General features: G+C 37.0%; 1 protein-coding gene across 13 annotated transcripts in view; it reads right to left on the bottom strand.

Moving 5' to 3' along the window:
* PHLDB2 (pleckstrin homology like domain family B member 2) overlaps positions 1–14,361 on the bottom strand; it is a 261,962-nt gene that overhangs the window by 78,473 nt on the left and 169,128 nt on the right. The gene's annotated exons all lie outside the window — the stretch shown is intronic.

Here is a 14,361-nt window from a genome sequence, read left to right as displayed (position 1 = left end):
TGAAAAAGGTGAAGGGATTAAGCATAAAAAGTATATATGACACATAGACATGGACAATAAAATGGTGATAGCCAGAGGGAAAGGGGATAAGAGGAGGCAGAAGTGGGCAAAGGTGGATAAACGGGGCTGGAAAGAGACTAAGAGACTTTGGGTGGTGAGAACAATGCAGTATGCAGATGATGTATTACTGAGTTGTACACTTGAAACCTGTATTTTTTTCTTCAAGTGAAAGGAGGGGAGATAGAGAGACAGACTTCCACATGCGCCTGGACTGAGATCCATCTGGCAACCCCCATCTGGGACAGATTCTCGAATCAACTGAGCTATCCTCAAGCGCCCTGGAGATGCTCAAATCAATCAAGCCACTGGCTACCAGAGAAGAACTGAGAGAGAGGAGGGAGAGAAGCAGGTGGTTGCTTCTCATGTGGTCCCTGACCAGGGATCAAACCTGGGATGTCTATATGCTGGGCCAGTGCTCTACGCACTGAGCCAACTGGCCAGGGCCAGAAACCTGTATGATTTTATTAACCAATGTAAGCCCTATAAATTCAACCAAAAAAATTAAAAATTTTAATGTTAAAAATGTATGAATATAAATATATGTTAATTTACTAAATATATTTAATAAATTAATACTTTAATATGCAATGTTATAATATATATAGGTTATATATAATACATATATATGCTGAAATAATGTTTATTTTTATTTTCATTTCCAACAAACATGTACTAAAATACTATTACTTGATTTAATTAATCCTGTTACTTTTTAATTTAATAATGTTTTCTCAACTTGCTTTTTCTACTTTATTATTTGCATTTGTTAGGCAGACAAGTTAATCGGTAACACAATGACCATATAACTAGGATCTTGTTCTGTATTTTAGTCCTTTTCCTGATGCCTTTCTGTATCATTTTGTCGTTTAAAACCAACTGGCATAGTAGTTACAGAATAGTCATGGGATGCAAAGTACAGCACAGGGAATATAGTCAATATTCTAATAACTATGCATGGTGTCAGGTGGGCTGTACACTTGAAATAATATTGTACGTCAACTATAACTGGAAAATAAAAATTATTTAAAATCAACTGGCAGGCTTAAGGTTTATGAAAAATTTTACTGTTATAAAATATTTGAGTTTAGGTGAACTATTCTTTTTTTTTTTTTTTACAGAGACAGAGAGAGAGTCAGAGAGAGGGATAGATAGAGAAAGACAGACAGGAACGCAGAGAGATGAGAAGCATCAATCATCAGTTTTTAGTTGCGACACCTTAGTTGTTCATTGATTGCTTTCTCATATGTGCCTTGACCGTGGGCCTTCAGCAGACCGAGTAACCCCTTGCTTGAGCCAAAGACCTTGGGTCCAAGCTGGTGAGCTTTTGCTCAAACCAGATGAGCCCGCGCTCAACCTGGCGACCTCGGGGTCTCGAAGCTGGGTCCTCAGCATCCCAGTCCGACACTCTATCCACTGTGCCACCACCTGGTCAGGCTAGGTGAACTATTCTTAAAATACTAAAAGATACCGTTTGAAAGAAAATGCCGATTATAAATGACTTCATAGTATCATTGCCTCAATTTATTTAAGGGGAAATTTATTTATTTATTGCCTTCAATAATTTAAGGGGAAAAATAATGCCCTATAGACTCAAAAATACTATAAAAAGAGGAAATTCATGTGATCACTACAATCATAATTTCCACAGTTTCTGATATTTTTCCTCTTAAATGGACAGTGTTTCGGAAGAAAATCTACAAGGTACCTGAGCACCTTCTGTTAAAGAAATGATGCTATAGTTCCCCACAATTAAAAAAACAGGACAAAAGTCCAACAGCACTGTCATTTGCTTTTATTTTTACCTTGGTTTAATTAAGTTCCAAAGGGTCTTTTGACTGTTTATTTCCCTTGAAAGACCACAGACATATTTTAACACACAATTCATTTAAATACTTTTAGAATTTTATGTAATATTTTACTTTCTTCAATAAAAATTAATTCATGAGAGGTACCAAGACATTAAGCTAAATCTTCAACACTTAAAAAATCTATCCCCCAAAAGTATAAGAAACATTTTTATCATAAAAAGGTTGGTTAAATAAAAAGCAGGAAAGCCTATATGTAAAAAAAAAAAAAAAAAAAAAAAAGAGTGTGAACTATCTCATATCTACTGAGAGTACCGTGAGACAACTATTTATGAGAAATTATTGCATGGGTAATATTATGTGTTAACATTAAAAAAGCATATTACCGAGTTTTATGTATAGAAACTCAGAATATGCAAAAACATGTCTTCTTTGTCTATTTGAGATGTTAGGAAAGTAATTATATTTTCCTTTCTCCCAGGACAAATTTTTGATGTGATGGGAAAAAGAGACTTTCAAAATCCCAGCTCTGTTATTCTATAATCAAAAATTTTAAAAAAGAATTGTTTGACAATCTTCTTTATTTTAATTCTTCCTAGCAGTTTTTCAAAATTGTCTTTACTCGAAATCCAAATGATAATCCCAGAGCTGGGATATGGTTTCAGCAATTTTGAATGAGAAACATCTATTTTCCCCAAACCGAAATTCTTTAACAGAGCATGCCTCAACAGAAAAGTCTGCCTCTCACAGGGACTTAGACTTCACCAGAGCAAAATGCTTGGATGTTTTGAATTTTGAAACACTAATCTCACTGACTTTTGCTTCTGGGAAGAAGCACTAAGTACAGCTAAGAAAGCTGGCCATTTTATTATGCCTAAAACAAACATAAGAGGACTCTGAAACATGGAAAAAAGGCAGCAGATTAGCTAGCAACTAGGACCACAACATGCAAGGCTTTGGCTCAATCTGCAGAGAATTACGCAGAGTGAAGAAAGCTGAACTCAAAAGGTTACATACCATAAGATCATATTTATGTAATATTCTTGAAATGAAGAACAGATGAGTGGTTGCCACGGTTAAAGAGGAAATGGGGGTAGGCTGAAAGTGGGAGTGGCTATAGAAAGGCAACAGGAGAAAGCCCCTGGTGTTAGAACTCTTCTGGACCTTGACTGGAGCAAGTTCAACAACCTGGCTGAGATCCTGTACTCGAGTTTGCAGTATGTTATGACAGGAGGAAATTGGGTGTAGGGTACACCGGATCTTGGAATTATTTCTTATAATTGCACATGAAACTATAATTTCTTCAAAATAAAAACATTAACTTTTTTTTTAAAAAATGTGCTTTCTATTGGTCTTAACCAGTACTTTGAGACAGCTGAATCCAAAGTGTTCCATTGAAAAACTGATGAATGTGTTTCAATTAAAATATTTGTTTTGGACTTAAAAACTGGCTGCTCTAATTTCAAAAATATCATTCCTAGCAAATATTCCCATACGCTTTTCTAGAATTGGGGAAGAAAAATTCACATTGTAAAATGTAAGGCCAGTAGCCATGGCCACCATCACAGCCACCTGGCCCGTGCAGGTTCGCATTTGATTCGTTTAGATGGTAATGAAACAACGAAGCTAAGAACTGGTAGGCCATTACCTTTAATCCTAGCTTGCACCTGGTGGGCAAGAAATACACACCGTGGGAAAACACTCCCTTTCCATTCAGGGCTCCCAAAGTCACTGACTCATCTGAGTTTCCTAGAATCAAAGGTTTATACCTCACCAGCCTTATTCACCTCTGTTCCCCAACTCCTCTCTGCACAAACTCTGCAAAATCTGGCTTCTCCTTCAGCATTCTGCCATCTTGGCTGCTTCTCCTCCGCAATGCTAATTTTAGGAACTGAGAGCATGAGCCCCCAGTCTGCCCCATTTTATAGAAATCAAAACCTTTAAGCCAGTATACAAATAAGGAAGTCTCTGATACAAAGTCACTTATCTGAGGCATAAATGGGATTCCTCATAAGAGCGCACCACCCCACATCATGCAACAGTCAAGGGTGTGGGGAAAAGCTTAGTTTCGAAAAGATCTTAGTATTAAAAGGGTGGGAAAGGCTTAGTCTTAAATCTAAGCCGTAGGCCTGTAATGGCAAACCTTTTTATAATATAAAAACCACTCACTTTTGCAGTGCTGGTCAACCTGGTTCCTTCTGCCCACTAGTGGACGTTCCAGCTTTCATGGTGGGCGGTAGTGGAGCAACCAAACAGAACTGCCATTGACCCACCATGAAAGCTGGAACTCCCACTAGTGGGCGGGAGCGACCAGGTTGACCAGCACTGCAAAAGTGGGCGGTGTTTATAAAAAGGTTCGCCATCATGGCTTTAGGCTGTAATGACCCTGCCTGCTTACAGCCTGTCCCCCACACCCAATGCAAACTATAAGTGAGCAAACATTTATATCATATTTACAAATTTCTTTGACAAACATAATAATTAACCAGCACAGTCATAAACTTATTATCTGAGGAGAGATTTTTAAATGGTAGATCCATAAATGTTTTTTAACTTAAAAATAATAATCTGACAACAAATATGGAGATCACTTTTCCTATAAAGTATCAATAGTCCTTTCTCAATCACCCCACTCCTATGTATCTGTTGGTATAGATATATTTTGAATTTTCATCTAGTTTATGTTTTTCTACTAATTTTAATTATAAGCTTTATTTCTTATTTAATAATGAGTCTTCATGTATATTGACTTAACCATTTTTTAAAAAAAGAATGACTTTTTTTTATAACAAACATAGTGGCATACGGGGCCTCTTTTTAGTGTAGAGTACCTTTTATAGTTCAGCATTTAGCTCAGGAATGTTAAGCTATGCTAAGAGATTCAGAGTCCAGTTCCCTCAGTTCTGAGCAGGGATTTTTAAATGTGTGGCACCATCAAGAGGCAATAGCTTGTACTGCCACTGTAACAGGAAACCAGGGTTTGCTTTCAAATATAGAAAATCTGCTTTTAATAATAACTGTCACAGCCTATTGTAACACAGAATTACTCTAAGACTTTAGCTCTGTGTTTCCCCAATGTAGAGTCACTAGATTATTGTTAAACACTATTTTTTCTTTTTCCATAACCCTCCTAGCTCTCTAATTGAAAGAAAAAAATGTGGTAACTTTTTATTCTAGGTTACCTGGGTATACAGCTGATAATCCTAATTTGCTAATGATTAATTGCTTCAATATTTACTGAACATCTACTTATATGCCAGCAATTTGCTATGTAAAAGACTGAGAAAGTCTTTATTCTATAGTGACTCAAGGTGATCATAGATAACAGTCTTTTTGGATTACTCACTAGTTACAGGTTTACTTGTATTTTGTTAGACATTCAAAAGTCAGCTTAGAGAATGGATACTTACTTAGGCAGCAAATAGCATCACCAATCTAACCCTGTGCTGTCCAATATATTATACTTAAATTCATACCTTTTTTTCATTGTTCTTAACGTAAGAACATTTTAAATTATGTGGTTCCCATTTATGACTCACACTAGACTCTAAGCTATCCAAACAAGGCATAAAAGCGAAAGAAGGCGGAGAACAGCAAAGAACTGACTTGCTGTTTTAAGCACCAGAGCTGAGTACAGCAAGGCTCCACAAAAACAAGTCAGGCTCTGCTGAATTTAAGGATTAAATCAATTGATGTAATAATGGACATTCTGACTCAGAATATACGTAGAAAGGGATTCATAATTTCTTAATATCCCTTTAAAAAGTTTGAGCCACCAAGTTTACTTGGTTCAAAAATAACTAACCACTCACCTCATTTGCAGTTTAACTGACTCACTTCCCACGAGTGCAACTATTTTTTAAAAATTAAAATTATAGTCAGGATGTAGCAAGAGGAAGGGCCACATCAGGAAGGAGATGCCTTTCAAGTCAGACTAGAGAACAAAATAGTTTTCAAAACTTAAATTTGCCTTCATATTTCAAACATGTTTTTCCTTTAAAAAAGTTAATACTATGGCTAGGCAACAACAGTCATTCTCTTAACATTGTTCATTCTCCACCCAACCAAGAAATGCAGTCCAATTTACAATACAAAAATATCTGAATGCCCCAATTTTTCTTTTGAGGTCAGGAGTCACTGAAGTGGACACAGCAAGAAGCAGATAGAGAAGCAACACACAGCTACCAGCAGACTAACTTCCATCTGACAATCCTGTTCTTGGGTTCCCAAACAATATTTCCTAATTACAAAACTGAATTATAAAATCTGTTTTAAAGATTAAAAATCTTAGCCTGACCAGGCAGTGGCGCAGTGGATAGAGTGTCGGACTGGGATGCAGATGACTAGGTTCAAAACCCCGAGGTCACTGGCTTGAGTGTGGGCTCATCTGGCTTGAGCGTGGACATGACTTGATGGTCACTGGCTTCAGCCTAAGGTTGTTGGCTTGAAGCCCAAGGTCACTGGTTTGAGCCCAAGGTTACTGGCTTGAGCAAGGGGTCACTTGCTCTGCTGTAGCTCCCGCCCCCAGTCAAGCCACATATGAGAAAGCAAACAATGAACAACTAAGGAGCTGCAGCAAAGGACTGATGCTTCTCATCTCTTTCCCTTCCTGTCTGTCTGTCCCTATCTGTCCTTCTTTCTGTCACACACACAAAAAAATTAAAAACTCTAGTCTTTAAAATATTATAGTATCTGTACTTTATCACCTTAAGATTAGACAACATATATATTTGTTTTAAAATTCCATAACTCTTTAAATAAGCTCAATTATACTTTTACTTAATTTTAGAAACATTAGAGATCTATGGTCTACTCAACAGTACACAAGCTTTGATTTTTGTATGATCCTGGAGAGTGCTATTTTTTTTTTTTACAAAGAATGCTATATAATTTTAAAATAAAGAAAGTATCTTATTTCCATCTTTTCATTTTTAATTGAAAATTGGAGGAGAATTTCTTTGTTTCTGGAAGTAAAAAGTTTGCAATTATGCTGACATACCTGTATTTTTTTTTTTTGTATAGAGTTATACTTCTTACCTGAAACTAACTGCATAAACTTAAGGTTGGAATGTCTGGGATCTAGGGGACCACTTACAGCAAATAAAGAAAGCCATAATTAATGTCATGAATGGGTATCAAAAACATGCATTTCCAAAAACATGTATGCAATGCTTTCCATTACCCTTGTCACCTGGTGAGGGGGTGGATATACAGCCCTAAGCAAGATGGACAGTCCCAGCTTCCCGCATCTTATCATTCTTTAGTTATAAACTGCTTTCAGAGAAGCTATTGCAAACCACCTTCCAAACAGTAGAGAATCACTGACCCAGACATTTTACTTATTCAAATAATAACTACCATGGAAATGTTAATATGTGCCTTAAAAGAAAACCAGCCTTTATCTTTAATATGGTAAAGCATGTAAAAAGTTAGGAAACCTTATTCCATGATCCCTGATGACAGCTGGCATCGTATTACGTTTTAGAAATGAATACCAGGTTTGGTCCTACATCATTCTAAATGGCGACAATACTGTTTATCGAGGCACCACAGATGACTGTTGTCAACCAGAAAGAAAATATTGGATTGCTACAAAGCAATTTGTGGGAGTGCACTGGTTCTCCATAATAACACAGATGCTTTTAGTAATGGAACCAGATCGATGCTCTTAACAGCAGTAGGGTTTTCTTTAGGATTATTTTTCTCCTTTTCTTTTTAAAAAGACTTAAACTGTCCCAGACCATAAGAAGAACAAGATGGCCTTCACTACCTTTGTTTACTTGGGAAGGTATCTAATGAGATTAATAAAAGAATGCTGTCTACTTCACAATGATTTTTCTAGCTCCTGGCATATCTGCTTGTCAAAGGATCAGCCCAGCCCACTAGAGAGCCTCCATTACTCCTACTTGGAAAACAGCTCAGAACTAGGAAGTTTAATGACCACGGACAAGCCCTAAAAGACGTCTTGATGTCTATGAACTGAAGACACACTTCATGCACACAGGATCCTCTCAAGACCACATACACCTAGTAACTCTTAATTTGGAATATTTTAAAACAAGGCTTAAGGCCCTGGCTGGTTGGCTCAGCGGTAGAGCATCAGCCTGGTGTGCAGGAGTCCCAGGTTCGATTCCTGGCCAGGGCACACAAGAGAGGGACCCATCTGCTTCTCCACCCCTCCCCCTCTCCTTCCTCTCTGTCTCTCTCTTCCCCTCCCGCAGCCAAGGTTCCATTGGAGCAAAGATGGCCTGGGCGCTGAGGATGGCTCTGTGGCCTCTGCCTCAGGCGCTAGAATGGCTCTGGATGCAACTGAGCGACGCCCCAGAGGGGCAGAGCATCGCCCCCTGGTGGGCATGCCGGGTGGATCCTGGTTGGGCGCATGCGGGAGTCTGTCTGACTGCCTCCCCATTTCCAGCTTCGGAAAAATGAAAAAAAATAAAAAATAAAAAAAATAATAAAACAAGGCTTAATATCTTATTTTCAAAAATCATAAAAAAAAAGAAAAGAAAAGGCTGGCATAAGGACAAAAGCAAGGTTTGGCAGCTGAGAGCAAGAAAGAAGAAAGAAAAATGATAAAAAAAACAAAAACTAAATATCTCAGATAGCACAGCAGTTGGAAGCTATTTAATGTAGACTCCAAAATTATTATGCCTCATTAATAGGTCCTTGGAGTTTCATAATTACAGTTCAGTCTTTAAGACTCAGTATAATTACCTTGAGTTTTCAAATAAAGATTGGTAAAAAAAAACAAAAAAAAACAAAAAACACTCAGAAACAAAATACGAAATACTCCTATAATCAAAGCTAAGCTAAAAAATACTATAGAAATTATGCTGTTTGAGTTCTTCATTAATGAATTCTATAAATCTTTGGCCTCTACTCATTCTGTATTTGTGTAAGAGTTGTGTTGACTTTTTGAAAATTATGCTTTGACAACGTGGAGGTCCCAGTGAAATGTCCACGTGGACGGCATCACTCAGAAGGAATAACTTGTGGGCTGGAAGCCCAGGCCCAGCTTCTCTTGGCTCCCGCAGCGAATCCCAAGTGGCAGTAGAGCTTTACCTTCACTGACTCCGTATTCTATGAAGGTTTTTGTTTTCCTGTTCTGCGCTTTTGTTTCTGTTTCTCATTCTCAGCCGAGTTTGATCGGAGTTTTGGTTTGCACACATCTAATAGTGATTATCCCCATGGGTGGCAGCAATGACTGGGAATCTGGTTTTATGGTCTGACCACTTGGTGGTCTGTCTGGTGGAACTGGAATCTAGTCTTGATCAGGTGAAAGATGACTGGATATTTGTTTGTTGTTGGTTTTCATTTGTTGGTTGTTTTTCTAATTGTAAGTTCAAATAAGGACAGTATTTTTGTGCCCAGTGGGAGAGTCACCAGTATGGTGAGATCTGGAACAGTGAGATTTAGTGTTCTAGTGTTTACTAGTAATCTATAGCTGAAGCCGTACAACTTACGCCCTAAGTTCTTATGTGTTTGTGTCTCTGTACATGAGGCGGGAAACTCACTGTGCGTGTGTGAAATATTTTCCCACCTCCCGAGGATAATAAAAAATTAGTAAGAATGCTACTCCTCCCATCTTTTCTCATGAAAAGTCTCTTATTTCTGTTATTATATAATGGGCTTAGTTTTTATGAATAAATAAATTAAAATTTTAAATAAAAAATAATAAAATAATGGACCTTTGCTTCTGATTATTTACAGAGACTAATAGCATTTAAATTAATCTAACATTTCTCAAATTCTAGAAAATAAAATGAAACTTGAATAATATTAATGTGTTCCTCTTTTAGAAAAAAAAACCTTTTTCATCAAAACTGCTGACTTCATAAGCATTTTTTCCTTAGAAAACAAATTGACACAATTAAAGTGAATGCTTATATGTCAGACTGATTTGATGATCTCGTTTTAAAAACAACTCTGTTTTTGCCTTATTTTATCAGTGTATAGTATAATACAAATGTGCTTTCATTTTTAAATAGGGTGGATTTGGTTTATCATAAAGGGATTAGTTTATCTGCACTTCTTAGGTGTTATTATTAGTTTACTGAAAAGATAAACTAAGATTATTACTTCCATATGATGCTTAAGATTATGAAAAATATAAAATTTGTGGTCAACTAAAAATTATAATGATAACCAACCTTCTATATCAATAGTAATTATGTTATGTGATATGTCAGCTTAAACATAATTTCCAATATCTTTAAGTTAAGTACCTTTGTCTTAAAGTGTCTGGTTGTTCTAGAATGTGAGAGAAAACCATGAAGAACAAAAGTTGATGAAAATAAATAAATGGTAGGTTTGCAGAAATGGAGCTTTATTTGACTTGGTTTATAATATCTGTAAAGAGTTAAGTCTATAAAGATGTAATAAAATGTTAAAATGTTGGCAAAGTTTATAAAAATTTAATAGGTTTATTTATGAATTATTTTTTTTTAAAAATGTAACTCATGACAAGTGCCCTATTAATGTAAAACTGAAATGCAGTTATCTCTACTGAAATGACACACTGATCTTGGAGAAATCAGCTTACTCACTCTTTCTTTCTCTTTCTTTCTTTCTTTCTTTCTTTCTTTCTTTCTTTCTTTCTTTCTTTCTTTCTTTCTTTCTTTCTTTCTTTCTTTTTCTGAGAAGTAAGGAACACATAGAAAAAGAGAGAGATAGACAGGAAGGGAGACAGATGAGAAGCATCAACTCATAGTTGAGTCACTTTATTCATTGATTGCTTCTCATACGTGCCTTGACTGGGGTGCTCCAGCCAAGCCAGTGACCTCTTGCTAAAGCCAGAGACTTTGGGGCTCAAGCCAGTAACCTTTGAGCTCAAGCCAGCGACCATGGGATCATGTTTATGATCCCATGCTCAAGTCGGCAACCTCGCGCTCAAGCTGGTGAGCCTGCACTCAAGCCAGCGACATCAGGGTTTTGCACTTGGGTCCTAAGTGTCCCAGGTCTACATTCTATCCACTGTGCCACCACTGGTCAGTCAAAATCACCCTGTGCTTACAATGTTTTATATCTAAAAGAGTAGTACTCTGTGACTTGTGCTAACTGGGACATATCTTTGCAAATTTAAAAATGACAAAAAAGTTTCTCATTTCTAAGTGATTTAAGATTTCTCATATATTATAAAATAACCTAACTTCACTTATTAGGCAACCAAACTTTAAACACTCATCGTTCATAGGCATACACAATCCTATATTATTCAAGTGATGAAATCTCTGGTTATATTTGATTCTGCCTTGCCAAGATGAGACCCTAAATTAAAAAAAAAAACAACTTTTTTCCCCAAGATATCTTTTATACCTAAAATATCTTTATATTTTCTCTGAGGACCCCTGAGAAATCACAAAGATTAATTCCTTAATGGTAGAAATAATTAGGTTTATTTGCCATGCCCCTTATTTATAAATAGGCCAATACTATCAAGAATTCTATGGGAAGATTTGTTAAATCAAATGAGAAACTCTTTTCTAAGACTAACTTTATACAGGCAAGATAATATAAATGAAACTAGAGATTGCATACTTACAGAAAGACCCTGGATATATGTCAATCTATTTATTCTCTGTGGTACCTTCCTATTCTCAGGGGAAACAATGATTAAATAAGACAATCGTCTTATGCCCTGATAAAAGATTTTAACACTCCTTCTTGCTGCTACTGTTTATTTAACGGACCATAGATTAAACATGGCCTTTTACTCTTAACCTCACCAGTAAATTCTGCATCTCTTTCATGCTTACCTAAAGACTCCGCTTAAGTTATAAACGAGAATGTGCCTTTAACAAAGAAAGATAGTATCAGAGCTTCAGGAACAGACCTATACCAGGTACTCTTCACTCTTGATAGTTCAAAGAATAGACTAAGGGTAGAGGTTTCTGAGCTGACATCAGGTAGACAACTATGAAACAGTGCTAGGCAGCTAAGTCATATTTCAGGGCTTCTTTTAGTGCAGAAATAGGTGACTTAAATTAATGACCCAAGATACAGAGGAATAAGAATTGTATAGAACTGATGTAACTGATACAGGAAATCTAATTTTTACATGTAAATAAGTGTTTTGGAGAATTATTGGTATTATTTTCAATGTTCTATTTTCTGATGGGAAAACCCGTTAGCATTCATCTTGATCTGTCTGTAATATTCAATTTAGTTGACTATGTTTTTGCAACTTAAACGAAACATTCTTTTAATATGGTATCTTGTTCTGCTTGGTCCCTCAGAAATCAGGAAGTTTTTTTTTCTAAGACAATTTGCTTTTTAGTGGTAGTCACATTACTTGCTCTAGACGTTCAATAAGAACCTTCCTCAGTTTTACTAGGACATGATCAAACAAAGAGACTAAGCAACAGAGGCCAAACCTAGAGTGTAATATTTAAAAATAAGCCTAAAAATAAAATATTTCATCAGATATGGTAAGCTCATTATTAAGGAAAAGGAGTTTTTACTTTATGTTTGGAGTCAATACCCACAAAGCTCTTCTAAGAAGTTGAACCAAGACCTATGGGTGGCTTGCAAGGCACCAAATTTACAGGCAATAAGGAAGGTTGGTCACTTCCTGGAATGGCAGGAACCTTAGCAGCTGGGGGGACCTTAGAGGAAAGAAAAATTCACCAACACTGATAAGTGCTAAAGATGAAACCTAGTGGAAATTAATTTTAAGTTTGGTTTCCTACCCTCGGTACAAAAGAGAGGCCTGACCTGTGGTGGCACAGTGGATAAAGTGTCGACCCTGGAATGCTGAGGTCGCAGGTTTGAAACTCCAGGCTTGCCTGGTCAAGGCACATATGGGAGTTGATGCTTCCTGCTTCTCCCCTCTTCTCTCTCTCTCTCTCCTCCCTCTCTAAAAAATGAATAAAATCTAAAAAAAAAAAGTACGTAAGAGCATTTGAGTAAGATCTCTGGAGTGAGGGAAACCACTGAAATACTCTCTTAGGTTGCTTAATAAATGATCAGAGAGATGTTATTTCTCTGGCTTCATTAATAATAGTCCAGTACAGTATAGCGCTAGGTTCGCTATCCATATACAACATGGCCTTTGTATGTTAACTGAACTTCTGGGCTTATGCCAGTGAATGAAGTCCAAATACAGTGCTTTTTTATGACCATGAAAAATTTCTGAAGAATATAGTTAACAAAGGAAATGGTCATCTCTAATAGAGCCACCCAAGGCATATCTAACTCTCTAAGGATACACACATTTGTTTCCATTCACTATCACATATAGGATATTTGGAAACTCTGTAAGAATAGACATTAACTTATCTAATTTATGAGTAATCCAAATGATTCTTTTGCTAAAATGTCAAGCCAATTTTGTCCTGTTTAGATGCCATTGATTTCTGTCCATTATAATCAATCCAAAAGTTACAATTGTATTCTCCTATAGGGCATTAACTAGTTAGGTCCATGATTCGGAAATCTTATTCCAGCATACTTTCTTTCAGAACTAAAATACTTTTGATACTCCTATATTTTTGTAAGCCAGCTTTACCAATCCTGCTGCTTCCCTCATTAAAGAAATACACAATTCGCCTGACCAGGTGGTGGCACAGTGGATAAAGCATCAGACTGGGATGTGGAGGACCCAGGTTCAAGATCCCGAGGTCACCAGTTTGAGTGCAAGCTCATCCGGTTTGAGCAAGGCTCACCAGCTTGAGCCCAAGGTCGCTGGCTCGAGCAAGGGGTCACTTAGACTGCTGAAGGCCCACGGTTAAGGCACATATGAGAAAGCAATCAGTGAACAACTCAGATGTCACAATGAAAAACTGATGATTGATGCTTCTTATCTCTCTCTGTTCCTGTCTGTCCCTCTCTCTGATTCTCTGTTAAAAAAAAAAAAAAAGAAATACACAATTCATCATTAATGAATCAAAATAATCTGTGACAGCTATTTATCCTATAAACAAAGCAAACAAACAAAACTTATGCTTAAAAGAAAAGAGCATTATTTTCAACACTTTCCACAATAAGCATAAATCTATTTTAAATAAAGTAAGACAAGTCCAACAATTTTTGAATATGTCAGTTGGGAGTCACTGTTAACAGGGGTCTCCAAACTTTTTACACAGGGGGCCAATTCACTGTCCCTCAGACCATTGGAGGGCTGCCAAATACAGTGGTCCTCTCACTGACCACCAATAAAAGAGGTGCCCTTTCCAGAAGTGCAGTGGGGGCTGGATAAATGGCCTCAGGGGGCCGCATTGCGGCCCGCGGGCCGTAGTTTGGGGACGCCTGGACTAAGAGATAATGGCTGATGGGCGCAGGGTGTGTGTGTGGGTGTGCAGTGCAGAAAAAAGGTTGAGCACCATCTAGGCAACCTTTCAATTTCCCAGACAACTTACTATACAGAATGCTACCTAAATCCCGATGCACTGTAGTTTCACTGATTATTTCTGCCATACCATATATATGTAAATTTGATGAAATACATAATGCAAATTGGTGTTTCCTCACAGTCTTAAAGAAAAAGTTTATAATGCAT

This window comes from Saccopteryx leptura, chromosome 8 (genome assembly GCF_036850995.1).
Source record: "Saccopteryx leptura isolate mSacLep1 chromosome 8, mSacLep1_pri_phased_curated, whole genome shotgun sequence".
In the NCBI taxonomy this organism is placed as follows: Eukaryota; Metazoa; Chordata; class Mammalia; order Chiroptera; family Emballonuridae; genus Saccopteryx; species Saccopteryx leptura.
This window is presented reverse-complemented; position numbering and strand designations above follow the sequence as displayed.